This window comes from Hemicordylus capensis, chromosome 6 (genome assembly GCF_027244095.1).
Source record: "Hemicordylus capensis ecotype Gifberg chromosome 6, rHemCap1.1.pri, whole genome shotgun sequence".
Taxonomy (NCBI): Eukaryota; Metazoa; Chordata; class Lepidosauria; order Squamata; family Cordylidae; genus Hemicordylus; species Hemicordylus capensis.
Window position 1 is genome coordinate 55,347,701 of NC_069662.1, and position 16,281 is coordinate 55,363,981.

The 16,281-nt window shown below is 47.1% G+C and overlaps 1 protein-coding gene across 12 annotated transcripts in view; it reads right to left on the bottom strand.

Annotated features, from left to right (window-relative positions):
• Nucleotides 1-16,281, bottom strand: part of TANC2 (tetratricopeptide repeat, ankyrin repeat and coiled-coil containing 2) — a 441,341-nt gene that overhangs the window by 334,353 nt on the left and 90,707 nt on the right. The window contains exon 1 of one of the 12 annotated variants that reach the window (XM_053259187.1): nt 15,828-15,843. The exons of the other annotated variants lie outside the window; for them this stretch is intronic. The gene's annotated coding sequence lies outside the window, so the exon portion shown is untranslated. Of the gene's footprint in view, nt 1-15,827; nt 15,844-16,281 lie in introns of those variants that run through there. 12 annotated transcript variants of the gene reach the window in all.

The window sequence follows — 16,281 nt, forward strand, 5'->3', positions numbered from 1 at the left end:
GCAACAAGACATCAGAGAAGGATCATCTTGCACTGCTGGAAAGATTATAGGAGATAACAAACAGGAAGAGGCAATATACACCATCAATCCTTACTAAATCATTCTTATCACTCCTTAGGAATGTTGGAAAAAACAGATTGCTTGCCTGTAACTGATGATCCTTGAGTGATCCTAGGTATTCACACAACTGGGGTACGTGCCTGCACAGGAAACCATTCGGGAAGATTCTACAAGCTCCGCCCACAACGTACATGCATCCATCAAGATCGGTGGCCGGAGCGCCGCTCTCCTCTGTTCCTGGATGACCACCGGACATCAGCAACCATTGTAGGAAGAATTGGAGAGATGAGTGAGAGAATATGTAAGTGAGAAAGAGATGTTGCCCAGAACACAACTTCCAAGAAAGAGGGTAGGCAGGGTGGGATGCATGAATACCAAGGATCACTCAAGGATCATCAGTTACAGGTAAGTAACCTGTTTATCCTTGACATGACCTCAGTGTATTCACACAATGGGTGATTAGCAAGCTCCTCCAGGAGGTGGGTTACTTGGACTTACCCTGTGTGAAGTTAGGGTAGAACTTGCTTCAAGACACCCCTCCCAAAGCGCACATTTTTGCAGGACTGAAGATCTAGTGCATAGTGCTTGAAGAAGGGGTGGTCCACCAGGTGGCAGCTCTCTGAATTTCAGCCATGGCGATGCCCGACAGGTTAGCAGCTGACGAGGCTACTGCTCCAGCGGAGTGGTCCCTTATGCCTTGAGATGGGTCCTTACCCTGGGCCTTGTAGGCTTCTACCATGACCTGAACAATCCATCGGTGAGTGATTTGCATGCCTTTTTTATCCTTCCTGTAGGATACAAAGAGTCTGCTTTCCTTTCAGAACGGACAAGACCTGTCAAAATAGAAGGCAAGCGCCCTGAGAACATCCAGCGTGTGGAAGGATCACTCCAAGTCAGACTGTGGGTCATGGAAGAAGGCCAGCAGGATCACATCTTGGTTGATGTGACAATTTAAATTTATCTTGAGAATAAAGGAAAGATCCAAATGCATGACAGCCTTATCTTTGTGAAATTGGACATAAGGGGATCAGATCTAAGGGCACACAGTTCACTAACTCACTTGGCCAAGGTGATTGCAATGAAAAAGGCTGTCTTGAGTGATAGGAATCAAAGAATAGCCATAGGCTCAAAAGGGCTGCTCATGAGACCTGCCAGAACCAAAGAAAGGGACCACTGTGGGGTAGGGGCCCACACACATGAGTATAGATTTTCCAAACCTTTGAGAATAGTGTTTTTTGTTTGTTTTGAAAGGTTCTGGGAGAAAATGGTAGGGTTATCAATGCCTGTGTGGCAACTGGAGATGGCCGCAAGGTGGATTCTAAAAGAAGCAGTAAAAAGGCTGGCCAATTTGAGACTAGAGAGATATCTCAGTACCTGCAGGATGGTGGTCTTTGTGGGTGAGAAGGAGTGCGCAGCAGCATACACAGTGAAGTGCTTCCATTTTTCTGCATATATTTTCTTCATAGAGGACTTCTTCTCGTTGAAGAGGACTTCCTCTAAGAGCATGTTACAGAGCCCAGCAGCCTGATTCTTTCTCCATGCCATAAGCTTCAGCATCTTGACATCAGGGTGCAGTACTTGCCCATGATGCATGGACAGTCGGTCTGGCACATTTGGGAAGGGCTGAGATCTGCTCTTGGAGAGCCTCAGTATCATAGGGTACCACACTTATCATGGCCAGTCTGGAGAAATCAGTATGCAATTCGTCCGTTGGTGAATGATCCTGTTGAGAACACACGGAATCAAGGGCAGAGGTGGAAACATGTGGTATAGGGACTCGTCCCATGGAACCAGGAAGGCATCCCCCATAGAATTGGCTGCCCGTGAACAAAACTGCTTGTATTATGCAGTTTCTGCAGTTTCAAACAAGTCCACTTGTGGACTTATGTAATACTTACAACTGGGCTGACTGTTCTACCAATCTGCCTTGCACTACTTCTGCCTTTTCAAATTCCTTTTAGGTATACAATTGTCAAACTTGCTGTTTGATGTGCAAAAGATGGGAAGTAGGTAGGGCATGGGTATACTCCATTCATAAGCATCAGAGTGGTGAGTCACATGACTGAGGGAGTCTGCTTCCACATTGTCAATGCCCTTGATGTGGATGGCAACTGAGTGAATGTTGTGCGCCATACCCATAGCAACAGATTGCACAGGGGGTGGGAGACTGTGCCTCATTGATTGTTCACATACACAATGACTGTCATGTTGTCCATGATGAGTTGGACTATTTTGCCCTGCAGAAGCAGCCTGAAGGCCATCAGGCCAAGGAAACATGCTAGCAGCTCCAGCACATTGGTGTGGAGTAGCTTCTGAGTAAGGGTCCATGTACCATTCACCTTGTAGGCCTCGCAATGAGCCCTCCATCCCTCGCTGGAAGCATCCGAAGTAACAATTACCTGTGGGAAATGGAGCTGGAATGGAATCCCTAAGACCAGATTGTCCCTGAGGGACCACCACAGGAGAAAGTTCCGGAGAGCCTGGGGCAAGTGCATGACTTGCATGGAGGAGCCGTGCAGGAGATCAAAATGTCTCAAGAACCAGAGTTGTAGAAGCCTCATGAGCAACTTCGCATGGGCAATAGTGCAGGTAAAAGAGGCCATGAGGCCCAGTAGGATCAGTACTTGGTGCATTGTCCTCATAGAGGATGACATGGTGAGGTGTACATGGTGCAGCATCTTGAGTATTTCGGACTTCTGGCAGGAAGACTTTCTTCTGGGTAGCAACCTACAGGGCCCCAATGAACAGGATGGTTTTTGAAGGTGTCATCTTTGATTTTCTGTAATAGACTCGGATATCCAGATCTCCTAAGGTGTTTAGAAAAGACTGCAAACCTTATTCCAATTTCTCTTTGTACTGAGCTGTCAAAAACCAGTCGTCCAAGTACAGGTATATTTCAAGACCTAGGTGATGAAGATAGGCTATCATGACTGCCATTACTTTGGCAAATACCCGTGGGTCAGTGGAGAGCCCGAAGGGCAGAACTTTGTATTGGAAGACTGGAGGGCCTACCATGAAATGTAGATACTTCCTGTACTCCAGCCAGATTTGTTCATGAAAGTAGGCATCCTTGAGATCGATGGCAATGAATCACCTGTCTCCCACAAGGAATTGGATGATGGACATGATGGAAACCATTCGGAATTTGGTTGTTTGAATGAATTTGTTTAAAGCCCAGAGATCCTGGATGGGGTGGTTGTCCCCATCCCTTTTCGGCACTCTGAAATATCTGGAATAGAACTCATCCCCCTGGAGGAGTGGGGGAACAGGTTCTATTGAGTCCTTTTCCAAAAGGGAAAAGGTTGGTGCAGTGGATCTTATACCCATGAACCAGGGATGGGTATCAAATTGAATGCGTAGCCCAACTGAACTATGGAAAGCACCCACTTGTCTGTTGTAATCCTCCTCCAATTGTCCAGGTGTTGGGATATCATGGGTACTTGTGCAGGACTGTCTGAGGTATCAAAGGCCTTCTTTGGAGTTCTCACCCTGTTGGGGTGTTGGTTGTTGGACCTAGCCCTGCGTTTATAAGATTTAGCCGAAGGCCTGGAAGATTTCTTAAAATTACACCTCTCAGAGGTTTTGTATTGAGGGCGATATTTCCCATATGAAGTTATAGGCGTGTAGGAGGTTTGGGCCTAGACTAGTAGCCCGGTTGGGTCGCCAGGACTGCAAATGACTTTGCGGTCAATTTAGCCTTTTCAAGATTTTGTAATGTGTCGTCAGTCTCTGAACTGAACAGACCATTAACCTCAAATGGGAGGTCCTCTAACTTGACCCTAGTTTCGTGCTGCAAAGTAGAGGAGCGCAGCCATGCGTGATGACGCAGAGCCACCACGCCAGCCACGTTCTTTGACTCGCAGTCCATCAGGTGGTGGGCTGTACTGTGATTCTTCGGTTTTAGACGGCATGTCTTCAGGTCATGTCTCAGCGAGTTCCTCCCACAAGTAGGGGTGTGCATGTTCCAGAGTCCCCCCCGGTCCGGCAGGGGGGGACTGTGACTTTAAGAGGGGGGGTGGTAGTACTCCCCCCCCCCGCCGCTCTTCCTTCTCCGGCGCTTGTCCTTTGAAAAATCTTCTTGGGGCGGCAGAGTTCCCCCTGCTGCCCCTGCCCCTGTCGTCATTTATATTAGGCTGAAAAGAGACGAGCGCTCGCGGCGCGCATGCACCCTGCGCAACGCACACGCTCGTCTCTGACACTGCCGCGCACGTGCCACATACATATGCGCATACGTATGCGTATGCGGCGCGTGCAGCAGCATCAGAGACAAGCGCGCACGCCGCGCAGAGCGCATGCGCACTGCGACCGCTCATCTCTTTTCAGCCTAATACAAACAACAACGGAGGCAGGGGCAGCAGGGGGAACTCTGCCGCCCCAAGAAGATTTTTCAACGGACGAGCGCTGGAGGGGGAAGAGCGGCGGGGGGGAGTACTACCCCCCCCGCTTAAAGTCACAATGTCCCCCCCTGCCGGGCCGCCGGGCCAGCCCGGCCGTCTTTCCAATGGGGCCGGACCAAAACCAAGCACACCACTATCCACAAGGAGTGTTGGTATCATGACATACATGCAGTGTAACTGGCAATGTGTAAGGCCAGGGTACTTGTGAATTAAAGTCATCTCCCCATGGAGTCCAGTTTGCGGCCCTCTTTGTCAACTGGAGCTGTATGCTGCCTGCCAGAATGGGAAGAGGAGGTATAATTCACTACCAGGGAATTGGGCTGGGGGTTGCTTGAGAAGATATTCGCAATCCTCCTCCTGTACCTTGTACATATTTTCAAGGTGCTTTGAAGTGGGAGCCGTAGTGGAGGGCTTCTTCCATGCTTGCTTGGAAGTGTGAAACAAGGCCAGCAATATGGGTAGAGCAGTGGGTTGAGAAGATTTTGCCTTCTGCAGAAAAACGTACAGACTGGGTCCTCGATCGTGACTTATGTAAGACCGAGACTAAGGCCTTGGCCATTTCAGGGATCAGCATATGGTAGTTTTTGTGTTCCTCCTTGGGAGAACCTTTTAAGCACATCATCATCCGGGGATGGTTCAGATGTGACTTTATTATATTTTTATTTATCAAATTTGTACACCACCCCAAACTTTCATCTCTTGGCAGTTAACAATTGCATAAAACCAGTTAAAAACATATACAAAAAAATTAAAAACAATTTAAAAATTTAAAAATAAACCAGAGATTAAAACCCAAAAATTTTAGGAAGCTGAGAAAGTTTGGGCAAAAAGATGAGTTTTCAGGTGTTTTTTAAAAATTGCCAGAGATGGGGAGGATCATATCTCAGCAGGGAGCACATTCCACAATCTCGAGGCAGCGACCAAGAAGGCCAGTCTCTGTGTAGCCACCAAACGAGTTGGCGGTAACTGGAGACGGACCTCCTCAGATGGACCTCAATGGGGCCCTGCTAACTGGGCAAAGAGGCACCTTTTACCGTGGTGATCTCTTTCTTTAGCAGGGGAAGAGTAACTGGCCCTATCCACCCCCAGCACAGTACTTCCAGTGACTGTTGTTGGTGTGTGTCTTATGTTTCTTTTTAGAATGTGAGCCCTTTGGGGACAGGGAGCCAATTTATTTGTTATTTCTCTTTGTAAACCGCCCTGAGCCATTTTTGGAAGGGCAGTATAGAAATCGAATTATTATTATTATTATTATTATTATTATTATTATTATTATTATTAGGCAGTGGGGCTCGTAGTGGTCTCTTAGATACCCAGGGCCTAAGCTGTTTAGGGCTTTATAGGTTATAACTAGCACTTTGTATTTTGTCCGAAAATCTATTGGCAGCCAGTGTACCTTTAGTTTGAGAGTCAGAGTCTGAGGCAGGTGCCAGGTCCTCAGGGACCGGTGAAAGAGCTCCAGAGGAATGTGTATCCCTTGGGGTGCCATCTGGGGGCACAGAAGCAGGGGAATGAGGTTCAACCAGCAAAAAAACAGGTTGCTCACCTGTAACTGATGATCTGGTAGAGATCCGTTGATATCCATTAGAATGGGTTCTGCGCCTGCACGGAAGCCTCTTGGTGTCGAGTCTTACAGCTCCTTCAGGCGCCTGCGCCCCGCCCCACGTGACCACGTAGCTATTTAAGGCGGGAGGAAGCGCAGGCTGCTCGGTTCCTTGGAGACCGCCGAAGCAGTCGTAGACTCGTGAAGATTCACTTTAACAACCTATGATGCACTGCAGAGGGGAGGTCTGGGAGGGTCTAATGGATATCAACGGATCTCTACCAGATCATCAGTTACAGGTGAGCAACCTGTTTATCTGGTACGGGATCCGTTGATATGCATTAGAATGGGTGTTTAGTAAGCTCCAGAAGGAGGAGGGAGCAGTGCCTCATTGCAACACCATTTTGAGAACGCCTCTCCCAAAGTTCGCCTCCGCAGCGGACCATAGGTCAACAGCATAATGTTTTACAAATGGTTCTTCAGAAGACCATGTAGCTGCCTTGCAGATCTCCGTGAAGGGAACTCCAGATAGAAATGCTGCAGAAGTGCCATATGCTCTGGTGGAATGTGCTTTAATAGTCTTTGGAGCTGGCACGCCTTGAATTGCATAAGCGACGCGGATCGCATCCACTAGCCAGTGCGATAATCGCTGTCTAGACAGTGCTTGTCCCTTAGACAACCCTTTATATGATGTCAGTAGTTTCTTTGACTTTCTGAACGGCTTAGTTCTTGAAAGATAGTATAGCAGTGCTCTGCGGACATCCAATGAGTGTAGAGCCTTCTCTAACGGCGTCGACGGGGCTCTAAAAAAGGTTGGCAGGACTATGTCCTGATTGACATGGAATTCTGAAATTATTTTGGGTTTAAATCTGATGTCCGGGAGTAGAAGAACTTTATCCGGGTAAAACCGGGTATATGGAACATCCATGCGTAGCACTGTCAGTTCGCTAACGCTCCGGGCCGTTGTGATAGCTACTAAAAAGGACGTCTTCAAGGAGACATGATGAAGAGTAGCCGTGTTCATTGGTTCAAACGGCGGTTCTGTCAGCGCAGAGAGCACTAAAGATATGCTCCAAGGTTCAATAGGTTTGCGTGTAGGAGGATAAAGATTGGACAGTCCTTTTAATAAATTTTTACATGTCGGGTGGGAGAACAGTGTCTTGCCATCCCACCCAGGATGTTTTGCTGTAAGGGCAGCTAAGTGTACTTGTATGGCCACATTAGAAAGCCCTGATTCCTTAAGATCCGTTAGATACAGTAGAACTTGTCGTATAGATGCCTGCCGTGGTCGGAATCCATGTGTTCCTGCATAAGTCAAAAAGCACCTCCATTTGCTAGCATAGTTTTTTCTAGTGGATGGCTTCCGGACGTTCAGCAAGATTTTCTTCAAAAGTTTATCCGCCATGCTGTCAGTTGAAGCGTCAGTACTTCTGGGTGTAATACCCGACCGCGTTCCTGAATTAGCAGGTCTGGGCAATTTGGTAGCCTTTTGTAAGTATGAGATCTCGGTCTGAGTAAATGCGGAAACCATGGCTGGAGTGGCCACCATGGGGCAATCAGGATGCACCTCACAGGGGTATGCAGGAGATTGGCTACGATTCTGTTCAATAATGGCAATGGTGGGAACATGTAGCACCGTTCCATCGACCAGTCCATCTGGAACGCGTCCCCCAGAGAGTTCGGGTCGTGTCCCACTCTGGAGCAGAAGCGTCTGCACTTCGCATTCTCTGAAGTGGCAAATAGGTCTATTTCCGGCCGACCCCATTGGCTGAAGATCCGTTGAAGATACTGGTCGTTCAGTTCCCACTCATGACGTTCCTTGGTGAACGAGCGGCTGAGATTGTCTGCTAACACGTTGTCGGAGCCCTTTATGTGAATTGCAACTGGCATTATGCTGTTCCTGATGCACCAGTGCCAGATCTGGACGCTGAGAGCACAGAGGGATCTTGAGATTGTCCCTCCTTGCCTGTTGAGGAAGGCTATAGCTGTGGTGTTATCCAATTGTAACTGGACTACCCTGCCCCGTAGCATGGGAAGAAAGGCCTTCATGGCCTGGAATACAGCCAGCAGCTCCAAGAAGCTTATGTGCAGGAGACTCTGGCTCCGTGTCCAAAGGCCCTGTGTAGTAGCAGCATTGCAGTGACCTCCCCATCCGCGGAGAGAGGCATCGGTTGTAACCCATACAGATGGGAGTTGGACGTGGAACGGAATTCCCCTTTGAAGATTCGATCACTGGGTCCACCAGGAGAGTGACCTTCGGATTGGCAGCGGAACCGTCAGCAGTTTCTCGGGGCTGTCTCTGAGCAGATTGAAGGAGGACAGGAACCACAGTTGCAGTTTCCTCATTTTGAGGCGAGTATAACGTACGGTTGTTCTGCATGACGCCATCAGGCCCAACAGACGTTGTACATGCCAAGCAGTCTGTTGCGGCATGGACTGGAAAGTCCTGACTAGGGATGCTATGCTTTGAAATCGATCCTCTGGTAGGAACGCTCTCCCCAATGTGGCAATGAGTAGAGCTCCAATGTAAGAAATGGATTTTGCTGGCGTTAGTTTCGACTTTTTCCAGTTTACTTGTATGCCCAAGCCCCGGAGAAGCTCCAGCATGTATGTTATCTGTAATAGTAACTCCTTTCTGCTCTTGGAGAATAGAAGCCAATCGTCCAGATACAGATACAGTTTCAGACCTCTTGTCCGCAGATGGGCGACTACCACTGCCATACACTTCGTAAAGACACGGGGAGCTGTGCAAAGGCCGAATGGCAGCACCCTGTACTGGTACAGTGAGGTCCCCACTGTAAACCGTAGATACTTTTGATACGAAGGTCGGATCCCAATGTGAAAATAGGCATCCTTCAAATCCAACGTTACAAACCACCTTTCCAGATGTAGAAGAGGTAGGATGTCCTGCAACGTCGTCATCCGATACTTTTTCACATGAATGAACTTGTTCAGATGTCGCAAGTCCATGATGGGCCGAATGCCTCCGTCCTTCTTTGGAATTTGGAAGTACCGGGAGTAGAATCCCCCCCGGCGGTCTGCCCATCGTACTGGTACTACCGCTTTCTTGACCAGGAGTTCCTCTAACTCCTGTAGAAGAGCAGGTGTTGCGCGTGTGAAGCGGATTCTCCTGAACTTCGGTCTGGTCTTGAACTCTATTGCATAACCTGATTGAATAATCTTTAAGACCCAACGATCTGATGTTATGTTGCGCCATGCATCTGCATGACTTGCCAGCCTGATTGTATTGGCGGCTAGTGGGTCCGGTTGTGGGATGTTGTAGACCAGACTCCATTGCTCGTTTGTGTTCTCGGAGCCGGAGAATAGGGAAGTACCATTTGTGGACGATGGGCTGACTTGAACTTCAAAGACGCTGTTTGTTTCCGTCCGATTGTTTGCTACATTGGTTGGACGTAAATTTTCCTTTTTGTTGGGATGGCCGCCTAGAAAACTGATGGTAAGTTTTCCGGAAATCTCTACGGTCCTGCTGTCTATACGATGCACCCCGTCTATACGAGGTACGCTGTCTATTTGCATAAGACGTCGACTGTGAAACCGTAGAAGTGAAGGTTTTAGCCGTAAATTTTGACTTCTTCATCTTCTCCATGGTGGCGTCAGTTTCCTCGGAGAAGAGACCTTTGCCGTCAAAAGGCAGACCCTCAATTTTGTCCTTCATGTCCTGTTGCAGGTTTGCCGATCTCAGCCAGGCGTGTCGACGTAAGGTGACGGCAGTTGTGATGGAGCGGGATTCAGATTCCGCCAGGTGCTTAGCAGTACTTAGCTGTTGGCAGGTAAGGTCCCCTGACCTTTGTAATGTTTTCTGGAACCTCAGTTTTATTTCATCCAATGTCATGGAATCTAGATCTTTTTCTAGATCTTCCCAAATACAGTAACTGTACTTAGACATACAGGCTAGATAGTTCGCCACTTTCACCGATAAACAGGAAGTAGAATACAATTTTCTTCCCATTACATCTAACTTCCTGCCTTCTTTATCTGCGGGGTAGTATGACGTCGAGTAGATTTGGAGGACGTGGCACAATCGATGACCAACGAATTAGGGACTGGGTGTTTAAAGAGGTAGGTGTTATCCCTTTCTTGAACTCGGTAGAGTCCTTCTAGACTTTTAGACGTTGGGGTGGAGGTGTGAGGGACTTCCCAAGCGCACTGTGCAGCGTTTGAAATTATCGGTAGCAGGGGAAGCACCACGGGTTCAGCCGACTGTGATCTACGCATGAAATTGTAGAAAGGATCGTCTATTGTCTTCAATTGTGAACTAAGGTCTAACCCCAGTGCACTCGCCATACGTTTAACATGGCAGTGGTAGGCCTTTAATTCCTCCGTTGGCGACACATGGGATGGAGTAGCCACATCAGGAGATGGGTCCGCTTCAATAGTTTCCCCATCGGACTCAAAGTCCGATGATCCATGGTGACTTTCTCCAGATTCTGCGTCTGAAATAGAATGGTGAGATGGTGATACAGCCCTCCTAGGGTGCGAGGAAGGAGCAGGGTCAGTTTGTGCAACCGCATCAAGGAATCTTTGAACCTCTGTTTGGGTTTGTACGGAGGTGGTGTGGACATTTGTTTGTGTCCCCATGGTAGAAAATGTTCTGCTGAGAGGTAGAGCAGTTGTCATGGCAGACCTCCATGTCCGGTGCTCTTGGAAGTCATAACCTGCTCCAGGAGAAACAGTCCCTGGCAAGGCGGATTCTGTTGAGGGCGATACTTGATGGCTGAATCCACAAGTGTGCCATGGAGTTGGCGAGGCAAGTTGTCCAGCTGTTAGCACCGTGGTCCCAACTTTGAAGGTTGTGTCTTCAGATCTGGGAAAGCCTTGATAAGTAGCGGGAGTGGTAGCAGTAGAGTCCAGCATTTTAATCAACGGGTCTAATTGCGGAGCATCAACCTCTGCAGTCTCTAACATAGTAAAAGTCATGGGTGCTCGAAACCGTGGAGTCACAGTTGTGACATTCACCAGGGTATTCAGTGCTGAAGTTTGAATTTCTTCTCTCGATATCGACGGCGAACGAATCGGTGTCGGCGCCGGTTGTAGGTCACTTGCAGTCGGTATCGAGGCACTTGCAGCTTGAGAAGGCTGAGCAAGTTCTTCAATCGGCATCGAGACGTTTCGAGTCTGTGTCGATGTCGAGGGACAATGGGCAGTTGCATCTACCGTAACCAGCATGGACGGTTGTGTCAACGTCGAGGTAGCAATAGGTCTCGATGTCGACCGTGGCTCAGTAGCTGTCGGCATGGAAGGCGGCGTCGATGTCGAGCTAGCAGCAGGCCTCGATGTCGACCGTGGCTCAGCAGTTGTCGGCATGGAAGGCGGTGTCGATGTCGAGCTAGTAGTAGGCTTCGATATCGACAGAGGTTCAGCCGGAGACCTCGATATCGAAGTCGATTCTGTAGGTGGTGAAGGTTGTGGCGTAGATTTTTTTCGGTGCTGTACTCATCGATTCCGAGATGAACACAACCTCTTGCGCGGCGCTCGGCAACGGTGTCGATTCCGACAAAGCTCGGTGCCGTGATTTTTTGGCGGGAGCAGTTGTGGACGCCATTTTTTCTTCCGGCCTTTTCAAGGACTTAGGGGATTTCTTGGGATGAAGCTTCGAAGTTTTAGACTGGGCCGGACCCAGGTCCTTCGAGCTATGCGGCTGAAGAGATTTTGAAGAGGGCCCCGATAGGACATCATCATATAGAGCAGCCCTTAAACGTAACTCGCAATTTCTCCGAGTTTGTTTTGAAAACGATAGGCAGATTTTGCACGCCACAGTCTTGTGGGCCTCGCCAAGGCACAAGAGACATAAACTGTGACGATCCTGTGAGGGCAATTTAGCTTTGCACTCTGTGCAGCGTTTAAAATTACGTTTTCCTACAGGGGATTCCATGGTACTCACAAGCCGAAGTCAAAAGCCAGAAATCAGTCCGATCTTTCGCCAAACAGTGGAACAAGAAGGCCAAGGTATTTTCAGTCCGGGTCAAAACGATAGTAGCAGTCAATAGAATAGTCAAGCAGTCCAATATCAAAAGCCAGTGAATCAAAACTAAGAAATTTTTCCAAGGATTCAGTCGCGAAGGAGCCGTAGAAACCAAGTGATTTCCACGGCGGTCGCAAAGGAACTGAGCAGCCTGCGCTTCCTCCCACCTTAAATAGCCACGTGGTCACGTGGGGCGGGGCGCAGGCGCCTGAAGGAGCTGTAAAACTCGACACCGAGAGGCTTCCGCGCAGGCGCAGAACCCATTCTAATGCATATCTACGGATCCCGTACCAGATCTGGCTGTGCCGGACGAGGTAATGGTGCCACTGAAGCTAGCGGACATAATAGCGTGTTCGGTGCCGGTGGCAAGAGCCAGTGAGTCTGGGTTGACAATGTGACATGAGTAGTAAGTGTTGAGTCCGAATCGTAAGTGACAGTGTGCGTCATGGTCCACGGATAGTGGAGATCATGGGGACGCAGGAAAACACCTTCATCCCTCGAGTGTTCTGAATAGTGCACTACACGTAAAGTCTGTGTGTAACGATCAGTATGTACGTATCCCTTGAAAGGCGGTCTAGGAGTAGAGGAATACAGCTGGTAAGACCTTCCTCAAAAGTCAGTCACCTCCGCCTTGAGGGTGCCATTGTGCAGAGGGACTGGAGGAGCACACACTCCAAGGCTTTTCCGTCTTCCATTTAATCAGGTTGCACCTCTCCTCCTCCATCAGGAGTCCATGTGTGAGTGGGGAGACAGTCGTGGGGACCTCAATGACCTCATTGGTGTCATCCAAGGTGATGATATTGGAATGGGGGGAGAGAATGGGTAAATGCCCTATGTCAGGTCCACATTGGCCTTAAAAGGGAGAGCCAAGATGTTGCATGGAGCGACCTCCGTTGTCACCTTCAGTGAGCAGGTAGCTGTCACGGAATCAAGCGTCAGTATGCTTTCCTGATGTTGGTTTTGTATTGGTACGATCTTAAGCTTTCGGATCGTAAATTTCGGTGCTGGCAGTGCCACGTTTCCTGACACCGACGTATTTGATATCAGTACTTTCGCGGGCTGTGTTGACATTGAATGAGGCTTTGTTTTAGAAGGCTTCCCTGACATGGCTGGCTTCGATGTCAACCAATCCTCCAACATCGGGAGTCTGGAGATTGAGTCTGACTTTGGCTTTTGGGGAGTATACGAGGTAGTCGAGGAGGTAAAGTGTTGCTTTGTGTATGACTTAGCCTTTCCCTAATTGGTCCCTTTTAAAGGTGGGGAAGAGGGCTTCAGAGTATTAGCCTTATCCTTTGGTATCAACATCGGGGATCAAAGGTTGGGGGCTTGGTGTTGCCCGACTTGGTGTCAACGTTGACTTCACAGTGGAATCCCTAAAGGATTTTACAGAGTGCATAGTGGCTCTCAGCTTCGAGAACTCAGTAGACTTCGCAACTGGAATAGCTGAAGGGGTCAACATCAATGCTGGAGGTTTTAGCGCCAAATTGTAGAGAGCATCTTTTAACCTCAAAAGTCTGGTTTTACAAATTTGTCTGGAAAATTCTAAGCAGATTTTACAATTTTTGGTGTTATGCAGCTCACCAAGACAGAGGAGCGGCAGTCTAAAAAGGGGAAAGCAGTGTTATGTTTTCCACACCTCTTGAACATATTTTTCTTTTTGTCTGTCATCAAAAACAATCCAGCACACCAGAAAGATAGTAAAACAATCTAAGAAAGACAGTAAAATGTTCTCTCACTAAACCGGAGGGCTGAAGCAGCAAACCCCAGCCGAAGCAGAAGAACCTTCCAAGGTATCTGTACTGGTGAGCAGTTGGAAAGGAACTGTAGAGAGCAATGCTCTGGCCACCTATTTCAATGGATGTATGAGCATTGTGGGCAGAGCCAGGAGCACTGTGCGAAGCTTGTAGAATCTTCCCAAATGGTCTCCTGTGCAGATGCGCATCCCAGTTGTGTGAATACACTAGGATCACGTCAGGGATCAAGACAGGAAACAAGATAAGGAATATACTATAACGTATGCAGAAGGGTGTACGTGCACATGCGTGTCCATTTCATTTCTGCATATTGTAGAATGCATGTAAAGTTTAATCAGAATTTGAGAAAGTGAAACGGTGTGGGTCTCTTAAAAAAGAAGATATGAAGAGAGTACTTGAGCAAAGCTTGCATTAAAGCCAACAAATGAATATCACCTGTAGATCAAGTGTACTTTTTCCTTGCAACGCTGTTTTGCTAGGTTGGAAACAGTTCTTCCATAAGCAGAAAGCACTTTCTGCTTAGGTGCTGTTTACACATACTAAAAAACTGCTAGAACTCTTAAGGAATACATCAGGAACACACTAGTTTGTTTTTCATATTATCTTATGAAAGGCAGATACATTTATCTGCAGCCGTTACTTCCCAGATTATTTAATTCTACTTTCAAAATATGGGCTTACTTTGATGGTACCAGATCTTTCCAACCCAATACTGACATGTTATCATCACAAAACCATGCACACTTCCCAACAACAAAAAACAAACAACCACCTAAAGAACCGGGCAACCAGCTCGATGTGCTCAAAAAAGCTTCTCTCTCCCCTATCCCCAACGGCAACCCCTCCATCACCAGCTGCTCTCTGAACTGCATGGGATTTCAAAATCATGTTGCCACTGGAGGGGGGGGGCAATATGCGAGAGGAAAGCTGCTATTCAAAGTAACAGCAAAAACTCTGAGTAGATACATATAAGCCCATCTGTGTGCTAATATCCTAAATTAACTCAAAACTGATAATAATGCTATATTATCTTGCTTTCCTTTTCTGCACCACTTCCTTCTCCTTCTGCTACAGAGAAACAGAAGCAGTTTCTCTGCTTCTCGGCCTTTTGGCTAAGATCGTGTAGTGTGTAGAAGCAGTAACTGCCCTTCCCTCGTTCCTCTAACTCATCAGAAAAAAAACAGGACAGCCACATTTTTGTCTAAACTCAAAATGGGGGGAGAGAGAGAGAATAGTTACATTGATTAGAAAAGGTACTTGTAACCAGCATAGTTAACTTCTTTGTTAGTGCAATAACAGAAACATGTTAGCAATGATAACATTATTTATTTTTTAAACACCACATTTTTATACTGCCTCATATGCAAGTCCCTGGGACATTTACAATCAAAACACACAATTAACACATTAACACAGTTTAAAATGGTAGGTTTAAATGAAACTTCTGCAAATTAGCAATAATATGCACAACCTCAGTATGCAATATTCACTATAATTGGACTCCCTCTACTGGTTCCTCACCAACACATAAAACATCACATATTTTGGTACTGTACAAGAACAGGCATATAGCACTTGAGTTTTAAAGACACAAGTTTGCTAAAATGTACTTAATAGCTAAATTCCTAATTCCAAACTTTTGAACATTTACTACACACAGCTAAATGGGAGGAAGATACAACTCACTTCATTTAAATATGTGTGTGGATGCAGAAAGAAATACTAATCCAGTTTTGGGTTGGAGGAGAGAACAAATAAGAGTGTAACATTGTGCAACTCTACCATTATATGATCTTAACATTATACAGTCACATTAAGTGGTAGAGTCAAACAAATCAAATTAAGTTTTGCATTGTGACACCACAAAGCAGAGAGTACTTATTTGATTTATACCCTGTTCCACTACTAAGGCACTGAGAGTTTACATGAATAATTGCTTTGTTGTTGATGGTTGCGAATTTATAAATTGCTCCTCCACAAAAAATCCTCGAGTGGCTAACAAACCAAAAACATTTTTTTAAGTCTATACACAAGAAGATAACAATCCCAAAACAATTCTTGAGAGAGAGAAAATGAAACAGTGAACTCACCAGATTAAATACTTGTCTGAACAGGACTGTCTTCACAAGGCATCTAAAACAAAGATGGGAGGAGGCCAACTGAACCTCCGTAGGCCGGGAGTTCCAGAGGGGAGGAAGCCACTAGAGAAAGGCCCTGCCAAACATACATGACTGCCAAACAAACTTCACCTGGAGGCCCTCCCTATCAGGATTTACAGGATGGGCAGATTCATGTGAGAGAAGGCGATTCCTCAGGTATCCTGATCCCAAACAGTAAAATGATATAGTAGTCAGCAGCAGGAAACAAACTGGCAACCAATGCAGCTCCTACAGGAACAGTGTTATATGATCCATGAGCCTTGGTCCAGACAGGTTGCCCAGTTTGGTTTGAGTCCTGATTGGACTTGGACTATGTATGTTTGGTTTTGTGCACCCCAAAAGCCCCCCTCCCACAGTTTAGTTGATTCGTGATTAAATTAATAAA